At 37.8% G+C, this 11,509-nt stretch overlaps 1 long non-coding RNA gene across 1 annotated transcript; it reads left to right on the top strand.

The window, feature by feature from the left end:
- The first annotated feature begins 403 nt into the window (after nucleotides 1-403).
- On the top strand, nucleotides 404-6,908 carry LOC122183169. The gene is made up of 5 exons (XR_006180124.1): nucleotides 404-563; nucleotides 2,119-2,220; nucleotides 3,935-4,089; nucleotides 5,874-5,967; nucleotides 6,540-6,908. It is a non-coding gene; the product is annotated as an uncharacterized LOC122183169 (long non-coding RNA).
- The last annotated feature ends 4,601 nt before the right edge of the window (nucleotides 6,909-11,509 follow it).

The following is an 11,509-nucleotide window of genomic DNA, read 5'->3' as shown; positions in this document are numbered from 1 at the left end:
TTAAATGAAACACTTTCAGTTGGGCACTTATGCCCTTTAAACATTTTAGGTTCTTACCTACGAACTTCTAACAAACAAACAAACACAAACATTAGCTCTTTCTCTGAAGAAACGGATCATGCAAATAGCATTCCACCACTTCTTCCTTTCAGTTTGCATCTTTAATTACTGTGAGACATAAGCCAGACACACCTATTTCCTCCTTAAACAACAACTTTCTTTACAACACGAAGACATAGCACGGGTCCCGCACCCCCCACAGAGCTGACGGCCATTGCCTGGGGCCTTATGAGCCGTTCCCGGCCCCGCCTGCCTCCAGCTGCCCCTCTTCACCTCATCAGCACCCACCTGACTTCCCTATGCTCCGGGCACCTTCTTAACCGACCAGTGGGGGAGATCTTCTCAGGAAAGGTGTGGTTTATCATTCTCTTCTAGGTTGTGAGTTCCTGAAGAAGCTAACTAGGCTGCCTCAAGTTGCTTAGTTGGTTCTACACCCTTACTCGGCGGTTACTGAGACAAAGCGCTTTCTTCTCTAACGTGGTTTCCCGAGGCAATCTGAGACGGTATTGCTGTTCTGAAAAAGGGACTAGAGAGGGGAAAAAATAAAAAATAAAAAAGGAGGGGAGCCTTCAATATCTCGGGATTGTCACAGTGCTCTGATGGGAGCGGGTGTGGATGTGAGTGCAGCTCGGCCGCCTCGGCTCTCTCATCCTTTGAGGAGCGTTCGGAATGGCGGCGGCTCCTTGCGGCGGGAGCGGGCATGAAGGCGGCTTCCCGTTTCAGGCAGGAGTGGTGCCTGCCGCCGCGTATTGTAAAGCCCTGATGAAGAGGGCAGTTGGAAATGTCAGTACTCTTCAGCTTAGCTGGAGCACCGTCAGTTTTGTAGGCGTTTTCCTCGGGTTTCTCGAAGCCGCGGGTCTCGCGGCGCGTGGCAGCGGGCGCGTGCCCTGCTGCTCCTCCGACTTTCCCGCCCACCTCGAGCAGAACCCAGCACCGGTGTTGCAGGGTCTTGTCTGCTAGACTGTTCTTCTATCGTGTTTCTCTTAAAACAAGCACAGTACTCGTTCTGGTGGCGTTTTAGCTTCGTGTTGCTCGACAAAGTGGGCAGTAGTTACGGTTTGGTTGGAGATTGGAGTTCCGTAGCACTGTGATGGGTGTCTGCTCGCCCAGCTGAAGAGCCGAGCTTGGGCGGTGCAGCCTGAAAGAAGTGCCTCCTAAGGTCCTCATACACCAGTGCTGTTCTTTCGCGTGCCTGATGCTGCTCAGAGTTGGTTTTGTAGCTAACCAGTTATGTGCGTACGGGGCTCATAATACCATGTATGGCATTTCACTTTTATCGATGATATGTTGCTTTTTTTTTTTTCTTTGTTTAAGATATGTGAACGTGTTAAAATATCAGTGGTTGGTTTACATAAGGTATTATAAAGAAAGTTGTGGAATCTAGTTGTAATACTTTAGCTGCAAGAAAAGTTACTTCTGCAAGGGAAAGAGTGAGCCTTTTTTGCTTTGCAGTAACTACTGATTCACTTGGTTGTTAAATGATTCTAATAACATACTCTCCTGAGTAGGTAAAAATCTTGATTTTTGCCCTTTTTTCAAGTTAAGCAAAAGTTCTGTGCTGATAGTCATAATATTGATAAAAAGTAACATAAAAAGTAAATTTGAAGGTTTTATTATTTGTATGTTGTTTTAAATAAAACCACATTAACGTACTTTTCATGTGTTTATCATTACCAGTATACTGATTCATTTGCAGCACTGGAGTAGCACAGTGCACTGACCTTATCATGGCATCTTACCTCGCAGTTGTGCAAACAGAGCTGTACTGTCTATGTTAGCACTGCTGGCAAGTCCAGGAGACACCTGCTCAGCTGGATGACTTCTGAAAGACTGCTCCAACACCCTTGACTTGTCATGTTGTGGTTGGCAAACATGTCACTTTCCTTCTGAGCTGAATTATGGCTAGATGTTGTCTATAATAATTTGAGAAGTTTTATGCTTAATAGCTAGTGATCAGTGCATGCATATACTGCCCATGACGGTTGTCTTGGGAGAGGATAAGAGAAAGGCACGGAGTCCGCAAGCCCTTGCACATCCTCATTTGTCTAAATCCAGCAGGTTCTGCAAGAGGGCTGGAATTTAACTGAAGAATATTGTGGCAAGCACTGATGAGATGGGAAGGCACAACAGTCATGGGAAGGTCAATGGTAGCTGCTTAAGGTAACTTAGGTAGCACAGTTTTTATGTCCTTTCAAGTGAGTTTGTGTGGGAGAGAGAGACCTTCATTTTAGAAGTTATTGCTTCTTAAAGTAAATGATTTCTTCTGGAGGTTTGGTTTTCTTTGCTTGTTTCTTTCCCATTACAGGAAGTTCAAGAAGCTTTAGAAAATCCAGGGTAGAATAACCATTATGGAAGATACGTTCCTCCAATTGTATTTTCTGTGACTTATTCATACTGTGTAGACAAATGCACAGAATATTGTAGCTTTTATTCTTAAATAGTTGTCATAGTAATCTCTGAGGAAGTGGATTAATACTAAGAGAGTGAAGTAAACAAGTGAAGATAGAGAATCTGGAACTGTTAAACTAACTTTCTCAATAAATAGCGGAAAAAGTCTAATTCCCTTACATAAGAATACTACTTTGCTTCAACTAGTGCCTTCAACTCAGATGAAATAAATGTGGGCTGTGGCAATGTTTGAAACAAGCATATATCTTGATTAATTGATGAGAAGATGCAAACCTTGAGGAAGAGCGTTCTTCAAAGCAAATAGCTTTTCATTCTCTAGTATTAGTAATTTATTTCTTTGGCCAGCATAATTTCAAAGAAAAAAAAAAAAAAAAAAAGTGTTTTCTCTTTCATTTGCAGGTTCTTAACTTTTACTTGCAATTTGATTTATTCTTACCTACTTGCTGTTCTGGGCTCCTTATCTTCTGTACTGTCCTTTTTGTGTGTGTGTGGAATCTTGTATTTTAAAAAGGTGTAAAGCTTTTTCTGACAATTTTTGGATGAATGCTTCTATGCAGAGGGGAATTGAACGAGACTCAAAGAGCAGGTTCTGAATTTGTTTTTTGCTTAGGTGAGCAGTTGTAGTAGTAGAAAGTGCTATTGGCTCTCTAGGCTAGATAATGGAAGAACACTTCTGAATTTGCTAAACTTCAAATATCTAATTCATTTGAGGAGGACCTCATTATGTTTTCCCAGGGTGATTCAAGTCATTTGGATAAAAAGTATGCCTGCTGTGCTTTAGATTATGTTGGAGGAACTCTTCAATTGAGAAAGAGGTTTTAAATTCAAGACCTACTACTCGGAGTCTGTGATGCATGTCTCAACTTAAGATAACAAAACCAACTTTTTCCAGGCAAATTCCATTTAAATAATCAGCAATTCAAAGTTGAGAATATTATTGCAGGCTGGAAAGTCAGTATAATTCTCATGTCAAGTATTTGTGAATGTTTACAGAAAAATAATTTAGAATTATTTGATGGTGCATGCCACATAGCCTAGGAAGTATTAATCTATATAAAATCCTGTAATGATATTGCAAAGAGACTGATTGAAATACTTTAGACTTTTTTTTTCTCTGTAGAAGAGATCTTGTTTGGTAGTCAGATGATATATAAATAATATAGCAATTGTTGATGAAATCTTTAAAGGGAAGCATGAATATTCTCTAGAACATACAGATAAAGAATAAGTTTTAGTGTCAGTGCACAGAAGTACGTTCTGATGCATTTGCTTACATGTAAACAGTTTATTTTTTTCCCCTTAAGCTGTCTTAGTAGAGTAATAGCCTTTAGAATTAAGCATAGAAACGGCCTGAAAAGAAAGCAGTAAAATTGGGTCTGCAGAATGTGGATTCTGTCACCACTGCTGGAATGTGCTTCCACCCACTGCACCACTGTGCTCACACCACTGTTTGGTCTCCATACAGATTCAGCAAGTGTCAGTGAATGTCTGTGGGTGTGAGCTTTTCATCACGGAGGAATTCAGTGAGATACCTTTGCTTCCAGCACACTTTGATGTCAGATGCCATTTTGTCAGACTGCTGCCATCTGTTGCACATCAACAAAACGCAATGGAATATTGGTGAGAAAGTTCAGCTTTTACTGCCATACCACCACCATTCACTTCTGAAATTGTGGGCCAACATAATAAAACAGGAAGCTGCTGCCAATGTAGAATGAATAGCTCAGATAATGCATAATGCATAATAAAAACAAAGAAAATAGAATTCTAGGAAGAGTTGTAGTGGCTGCAGAATCATTGTGTAGAACATAGCAAATTAGTAACGTTTTTTGAAGGTTACAGTGGCTGTGTTTCAGATCTATTCACAGCACTTGTTCCATTTTCTGGGAATATTTTTTTCTTTCTCCAGCATAGGGTGCTTATTCAATTCCTCTTATTATCATTGTTCTCATCTGTATTTCTGTGATGAACATTAGTTTTTACAATACCTGCAAGTGTTTGACTTAGGGAATCAAAGAAGAGCTCTAGGTAGAAAATGAGCTTTAGGCACGATGAAAGCACTGAAGTTAAAGAAGAGATCTGATGAAGTTTGATGTGCAGCTCAAAGCTCTGCCTCTATACATGTCCAAAACTGCTTTTGGCATTACGGGCCTCCTGGTGCTTATCTCGCTTCCAAGCTTGATAAGTATCATTATAGTGGCCATTTCCCTGCCTCAATCTAACGCGTATGATCAGTAAGTGCTACAGAGCACACTGAAGTCATGCCAACAGGAGTGAGGCTATGCACAAAACCCAGAAGTATTCTTAATACAAAATCCCACTGCTGTTTCTGATTAAGTCACAGCGTTTGTCTAAAGAGCAAAAAATCAGACCTCTTCTGTCAGTCGAGTTTTAAAATCTCATTTTTTGTTTAATGTTTCAGATTGCTCTGAACAGGATAGAGCGATCTTTTTTATTTAAAAGCACCAAGATGTCTCTGCAATATGATAATGATGAGAACTTGATAAAAGTTTTTTTTTTTTAATAACACAGAAAATGATAGATAAAATAGATAAAACTTTTTCAAAATCCAATTGCTACAGCATATACGTGGAGAGAAAAACCTTTTTTACAAGGTAATAACAGAACTAGAAAATGCTTCTCCAGGCCAGAGCTGCATGACAGCTCCCAAGAAAGAGTGGAAGCAACCCAAAGCTGATTTTGAATGTGAGATACCCTCTCATTGACTCCAAAGTTTACTAATACTCATGGTATGTATAAAGTAATTCAGATACCATACTATTGCTAGTAGTGCAATAGCTGAAGTGGTATGTCAAGATCTCAGTAAGTAATGCTTCTGTGCATAGTGTAATTTTTAACTGTGTAATGCAATCCAGTGTAATTTTAAATTACCTTGTTTGCCACACAAGCTAAGTGATTACAAAATAATGCTATTAGGAATAAAAAAGTAAAATTGTGTAGGAAATGTTCCCTTTCTGGATATTAGCTTATATCATTTAAGCACTTCTGCGATATAATTTGTATTGGTTTTGTGACCTTTAGCTTTTCTGTCATGCATTTAAACTCTATTCATAATAGTATAATGATGGTGTGCTATCCCTGAGCACCTCAGTGAGTTGAACATTTTTGTGAACAATGACTGCCAGAAAGCACGGGATGACTATGGAGAAAAATGACTCTAGGAAAAGTTCCAAAAGTTCCTATTGCATCTATTAGAGGGAGGTAAAAGCTTGCCTTTGCTGTATAGTTTTGCCGTGCATTTCTATTTTCTATCAGTAGCACTCTTTCAATGGGAAGCAGTGTGTATCTGAACCAGTCTTTACTGGTCATTCTGCTGCAATGTACTTCTATGGAGTTGTTTGGGATGTTGCCAAAAATGTAAGAATTCTTTACTGCTTTTATAGACTATGGTAACACAATACTCAAAACAACACAGTTGATGAAACTAAATACATGTGGTGATCTGGATAATAGAAGTCTGAATCACTGTTGGAAATGGTAGGTCTAAAATAACTTTTATTGTCTTATTATTTTTTCCCCTCAGTGACATTTGTTTAATTGGCATTAAAGGTTTAGCAAGTAGTATTCTGTCATTCCAACTATTCTTTCCTGGTTTAAACTGGAGGCCAAGCTCAGCTGGTAGATTGGATTTTTGGGCTTGAAATTTTTCCCCTTTCTATTGCCACTGCCATACAAATAATCTTGTTTGATTTGTTTATTCTATGCTGTTTTCTGATACTCTGTCATGAAAAGAAGTACTAGTGCAAAGTACGAGTCAAAGATTTGTGCTTTCGTGTCATAAAGAGCAAATGAGTTCTGACAACATCTGGAAGTGGTATGCCAAGAACAGCTAAGCTACCAGGCAGAGATGCCAGGTGCACTTTCCTGTCTCATATCACCATGGATTTCTTGATGGGTCCCTGATTGTTGTATCTTATGGGTTGATATCAGAATATCTTTAAGAACTAAGCATTGTAACATCTATGTTCAGCAGATCTGAGTGTTGAACAGTCACTGTGATCTGCTGATACATTCTACTCAATGAATCTATTTGTTTTGTGCCTTTTTAGATACGCAAGGGGAGTTTTGGAGAACACTGCCAAGCAAAAACTTATCAAGGCTTTCCATATAAAGAGGAGCCCAAAAGAGTAAGATGAAATATTGCTATATGATACATTGAGGATGACAGAGTTTTATGGTTCATATCAAGAATAAGAAAAATATAACAGCAACTAAACATAAAAAGCTGATCTCAGATGACTGGCTGCAGTTTTAAATGAAACATACTGAGACATATCAGTGCAAAAGAATAGATGGATGGCAAGGCCGTTAAACTTCTATCGTGAATACGAAGTTGAATTAAGTACTGTTCCTCAGTTTGAGTCCTACAAAATGTTCTATGTTGATACATTCAGAATGTCAAACATTTTCAAATAATATTTGGGTAAATGTATCTCAAAATTGTGGAGAAAGAACACTTGCAATTTTTTAATGTAATAGTATGCTTGCAAGTTTCTTCATCTTCAAAATGCTACATTCTCCTTCAGTTTCTACCCATGTTTTTCTTTTTACTTTGTGGTATCTGACTTTCATTACTATTCTTTTTTAACTTGTTTCCTATTAAAGTGTTTGCTTTTATTTGATGTATTTCTTAATTGTTCATGAAGATTCTCCTGAGCAATTATGTCACACTATATACTTCCAAGGAAGAGGTTTAGCACACAGCATAAGCCAGTGTTCTCCCCTTTCTCTTCTCTTCCTTTGGCTGCTACATTTTATCAGTCTTTCTGGCAGTTTCTCAGTTGGACAATCCAAACAAATAGGGCTGGGTCATTGCTACAAGAGCATACTGTGTTTGTGTGCATGCACACATTTGCAGGCTTCACTTCATTGTGACTTCTCTGCTGCATACTAGGCCTAATTTAGACATGATGGGGAATACTGGACTCTTTCCTGAATCAGTAGCTACAGGTTTGGTTTTTGTTTTTGTTTTTTTTTTTGCTGGACCATTGCATTAAATTGATGTTCAGAGAACTGCAAATGCTGTGACCTAAATCATGATAAAAATAGGGAACAGCACAGTAGAACAGAGTAAGATAGGGAATAAGCTGTTAAGTTGCTTACTGAATCTTCTGGAACATCATGATTTTGGAGGAGACATCAGAAATTATCTAAGTAGCTCTGGCTGTTGGTTGTCAGGAAGAGTAGTACAGCCTCCTACTTGGATTAATTCTACCATTCATCATCAGGCTCTAATTCATGTCATGAAATCAGCAGAAATTTGCCTATGAGTATCTTGAAGAAACAAACCTAATGAAGAAACTCAGATGAAGCCAATTAAGTATTTTCTTTGATAGTTTTTCTTTGCCTTAAGTACTGAAAAATAAACCGATGTAAAAAGCATTTTGTATCACTTCAGTGTAAGAAAACTACTTTTAGGGATTTCACAGATGTCAACTCAGGTTCTGTCAAGTCAGTTTGGGTTGTGTCAGTCCCACTCTGTTTCATAACAGGACATGAGCAATGCAAGGTGACATTATGTTGCAGATGGGGAATAATATCTAAGGCTTCCTCAAACTTACAGCAGAATACATGCCATTTTTTCACAAAGCAGATGGATTCAGCAGAGAAGGCTTTTAAACAGAAACAGCTCTGCTGATGTCCTTAGAACTGTTTTCCTGATTTTTTTTATTTTTTATTTTTTTCTGTTTATTTGTCTTTAAGGTAATCCTGTCAGTAAACACAGTACAGATAGGAATAGATTTTTAAACCAAACTAAACTGCTACAGTTACCTGAAATGCTGTAGTAAACAGGTAATTACACTTTTTCCTTTTGTTACACAATAATGTATCCTCCCAAGTGGAACAGCTTTATCAGATGATATACCTGAGGATGATGTGGCTGTAGCATTTTTTTCAAGTCACTTCTAAAAATTTCCTTGCATATTCGTATTTTTTCCCTTCATTTTTCTATTTCAACTTTTACCTCATTAGTTTAAAATAAATTTTAAAAAATATCTAGGAATCCTTATGAGTGCTTAGAGAATTCTGAAGTGTTTTTACCTTTTTATGCTAAGGTTTCATTTTCTTTGCAAGGTGTTTTTAAACTGTCTAAGAAATGCAGCCATACAAACAACTCAGTTGCTCATTTACTCTTTGTCCCTTCATATCTTTATTCTTTTGTTTATGTGTGCACACCATTAGCTGGCCATAGTCTATTACATGCATTACATGTTCCTAGTTCTTGTTCAGAGATTATTCTTGTATCCTTAATGTAATCTATATATATATTTTTTTCCATTGTCTTTTTGTTCATAATTCTGTATCTACTGAGACACAAACAACTTTATTTTTTCTCTAGAGTCACCCCGTAGTTACTGCATGTACTCTAGAATAACATAATTAAGATCTAACGTAGGTTATAGGTTTTCATTGCTACTGTTTGTGAACTGTGGTTTAGCTAAATATGGTATATAATGCACTGAAATAATTCTTTGTGAGCGTGAGAGATTCTCATTTTATGCAGTTGGTTTTCTAATCAACACAGAGCCGCTTCATATGTATTACTTGATTTGGATGTTCTGCAAGGAATACCGCTTAAGTTTCCTATACTTCTGGATGTTATCAGGAGTTTACCTTGGGAGGGAGCATGAGAGCTTATAATTCCAAAGCACCTGCTTTTTCTTGCCCTGTCACTCTGTGCACATACAGGTATGTACTGAGAAAGGAGCATCCAGAAGGCAGATCTGTGTAAGAACTGGTGAGAAGGAAAAGAATGACAAGTGAATGTATTGGATGGATCCAGTGAAGTATGATTTGAATGGGACAGGATAGGCTTTTTCTCATTCTGTTTCTTCTTTGAACATCTAATTGATCCCTCTGATTCTCCTTTAAGAGGAATTCTTTCCCAGAGCTGCAAGGCCAGTCTCCTTTCAAGGTTAATTGCAAATGTGGTGAGAGACAGACTAGCTTGGGGCAGCTCCAGTGATACTGTAATTAGTCTCAGAAGGAAGGCAGAAGGGCAACTGCCAGGAAGAGTGTACCCAAACTATATTGTGCTCAAAGGTCTGTGTCATAGGGGAGATTTTGGCCATACTGCAAATGTGGCACCTGTATTGTCAGAGAAAGCAGGAGTGTGTGTGTGTGCTGCTATGTGGGGTGGCCATGGCTGCCCACTTCTTCCTGTGTTTTCTTTCTCCATGAGTGTCTGGCGGCTCGGGGCTTTGCTGTGATTGCATCATAGTGTGAAGCATTTTTGAAAATAAATTATGTCAATGTAAGCCTGTTTACAGTGTGTCTCAAATCGGCTTGGGAGTAGTGATTGCTTCAGAAAATGTTTGCTCTTTGTGTTTTAAAAAAAAAAAAGTAATTGGAGTGTTGGGGTTTAATTTGCAGTGCAACAGGTGCTGCAGTTCTGGGCCGTTTTCAATCTCTGCCATCACTGTTGGGCAAACTGACATGGTTCAGTGCTGCAGCACATTGTTTTCTCTTTTGCTTTAATCTGTGTTGCTCTTCTTAATCAAGCTGCAGTTTCCAGATTGTTTTCTGCTATGTTTATCAGTTTTGAAATTCAATATTTAGTCTATGGGAGGTCAAACAACATGTATACAGACTTGAAATATTAAAATCTCTTACTGTGTTTTCAAAACATTGATCCAGGAATTCTTCAGGAATTCTCTCTCATCTTTCCAAGCTCAAAAATTATCTACTTAAATGACAATGAAAAATGACTATGTAATAAAAATACAATGTGCTGTCAGCATGCAGTGCATTGTTTATCTTGTGCCATTTTTCCTAAATTATATTGGTCTCCACCCCCCTTTTTTCCGTTTTTGAGCACTAATCTATTTTTCTGGTATTGAGTCTTCATTTGATTTTTATCAACCATATGTAACAAATAGCATGGAGAGAATAGGAGTTTAATAGAAGGAGGTTTTTGCTATAGTTTTTCTTCTGAAAGCCAAAAATAACTTGAGTAAGTGGATGGTAGTCCCTGTTCATAGGTTTATCTCTGTGTTCCTTTGGTTCTGGGTGGTAGGTTTTTACCTCACTTATATTTTCTCACAATATGTATCTGTTCAACCACTAATAAAAGTATTACTGTAATTCTGTTTTTTGTGCCAATACCTGCTGCTATCTCAACTATTACTTCCTCTATAATGATGTGAAAGCTGATGCGTTTCACATAACTTTGTTTTTATGAGCTCATTTTCCCGCATAGAAGAATGGCTAAGTGGGTAGCCAAAGAGCTTATTCAAGCTAAATATTCCCATGGTTAACTGGTGTTGGTGAGGACAGGTACCACGTCTGCTCAGTGTGATGTCTGTCAGTGGTGAAAACAAAAATTAGAATTTGTTTACACCTTTTATCTGGTTATCACTATGCATCTCTCATGCATAAAATGGTTTTTTTCTGATTTCCCCAAAATGCAAAATTAGTTAAGTATGAAGCATAACAGCTTAAATATTATTTGTAGATTTTTCTGAAGACTTATATTGGATGCCTGACTGCATTCAGCAGAAGGCAGAAAAAGTAACTAATGAGATTTTGATTGTAAAACTGCACTATCGGCTGTCAATGGAATTGACTGAGATATATATAAAAAAATAAATTAGAATTTCTTGTACATTAAAATTAATGTAGAAATGTCAAAAAGCAAATTTGAGAAGGAAAAACAGGAAATGCAAATAAAAATCCTGAAGGCAAATTTTATCACTAAACTTGATAGAACAGATGTTAAAGTATATGCAGCATTTGCTCAAATAACCTGTATTAATGTCTTAATGGCCTCAGCATCTCATTCAAGACAAGATATTGTAAGATAATGAGGGAAAAAAAAGACATGACCTGAAATTGGTGTACTTTCATTGGGAGTTAGGTTCAATTGTGTTGGTCTGAAAAATTCATTTCACAGCTTTAATGATTTTTTTCATTGTTCCAGGGCACAGTGTGTTTGGGGGTTTTGCTCTTATTTTTGGAAGCTGTAAGGTTATTAAACTAAGACAGTTTCTCTATTGATGTTGTACTTTCTGCTTCCAAG

This window comes from Lagopus leucura, unplaced genomic scaffold, assembly GCF_019238085.1.
Source record: "Lagopus leucura isolate 7727_CA_CO unplaced genomic scaffold, USGS_WTPT01 Super-Scaffold_100017, whole genome shotgun sequence".
Classification (NCBI taxonomy): domain Eukaryota; kingdom Metazoa; phylum Chordata; class Aves; order Galliformes; family Phasianidae; genus Lagopus; species Lagopus leucura.
Note: the sequence above shows the minus strand (reverse complement) of the source record. Positions and strands in the feature narration are given on the sequence as shown.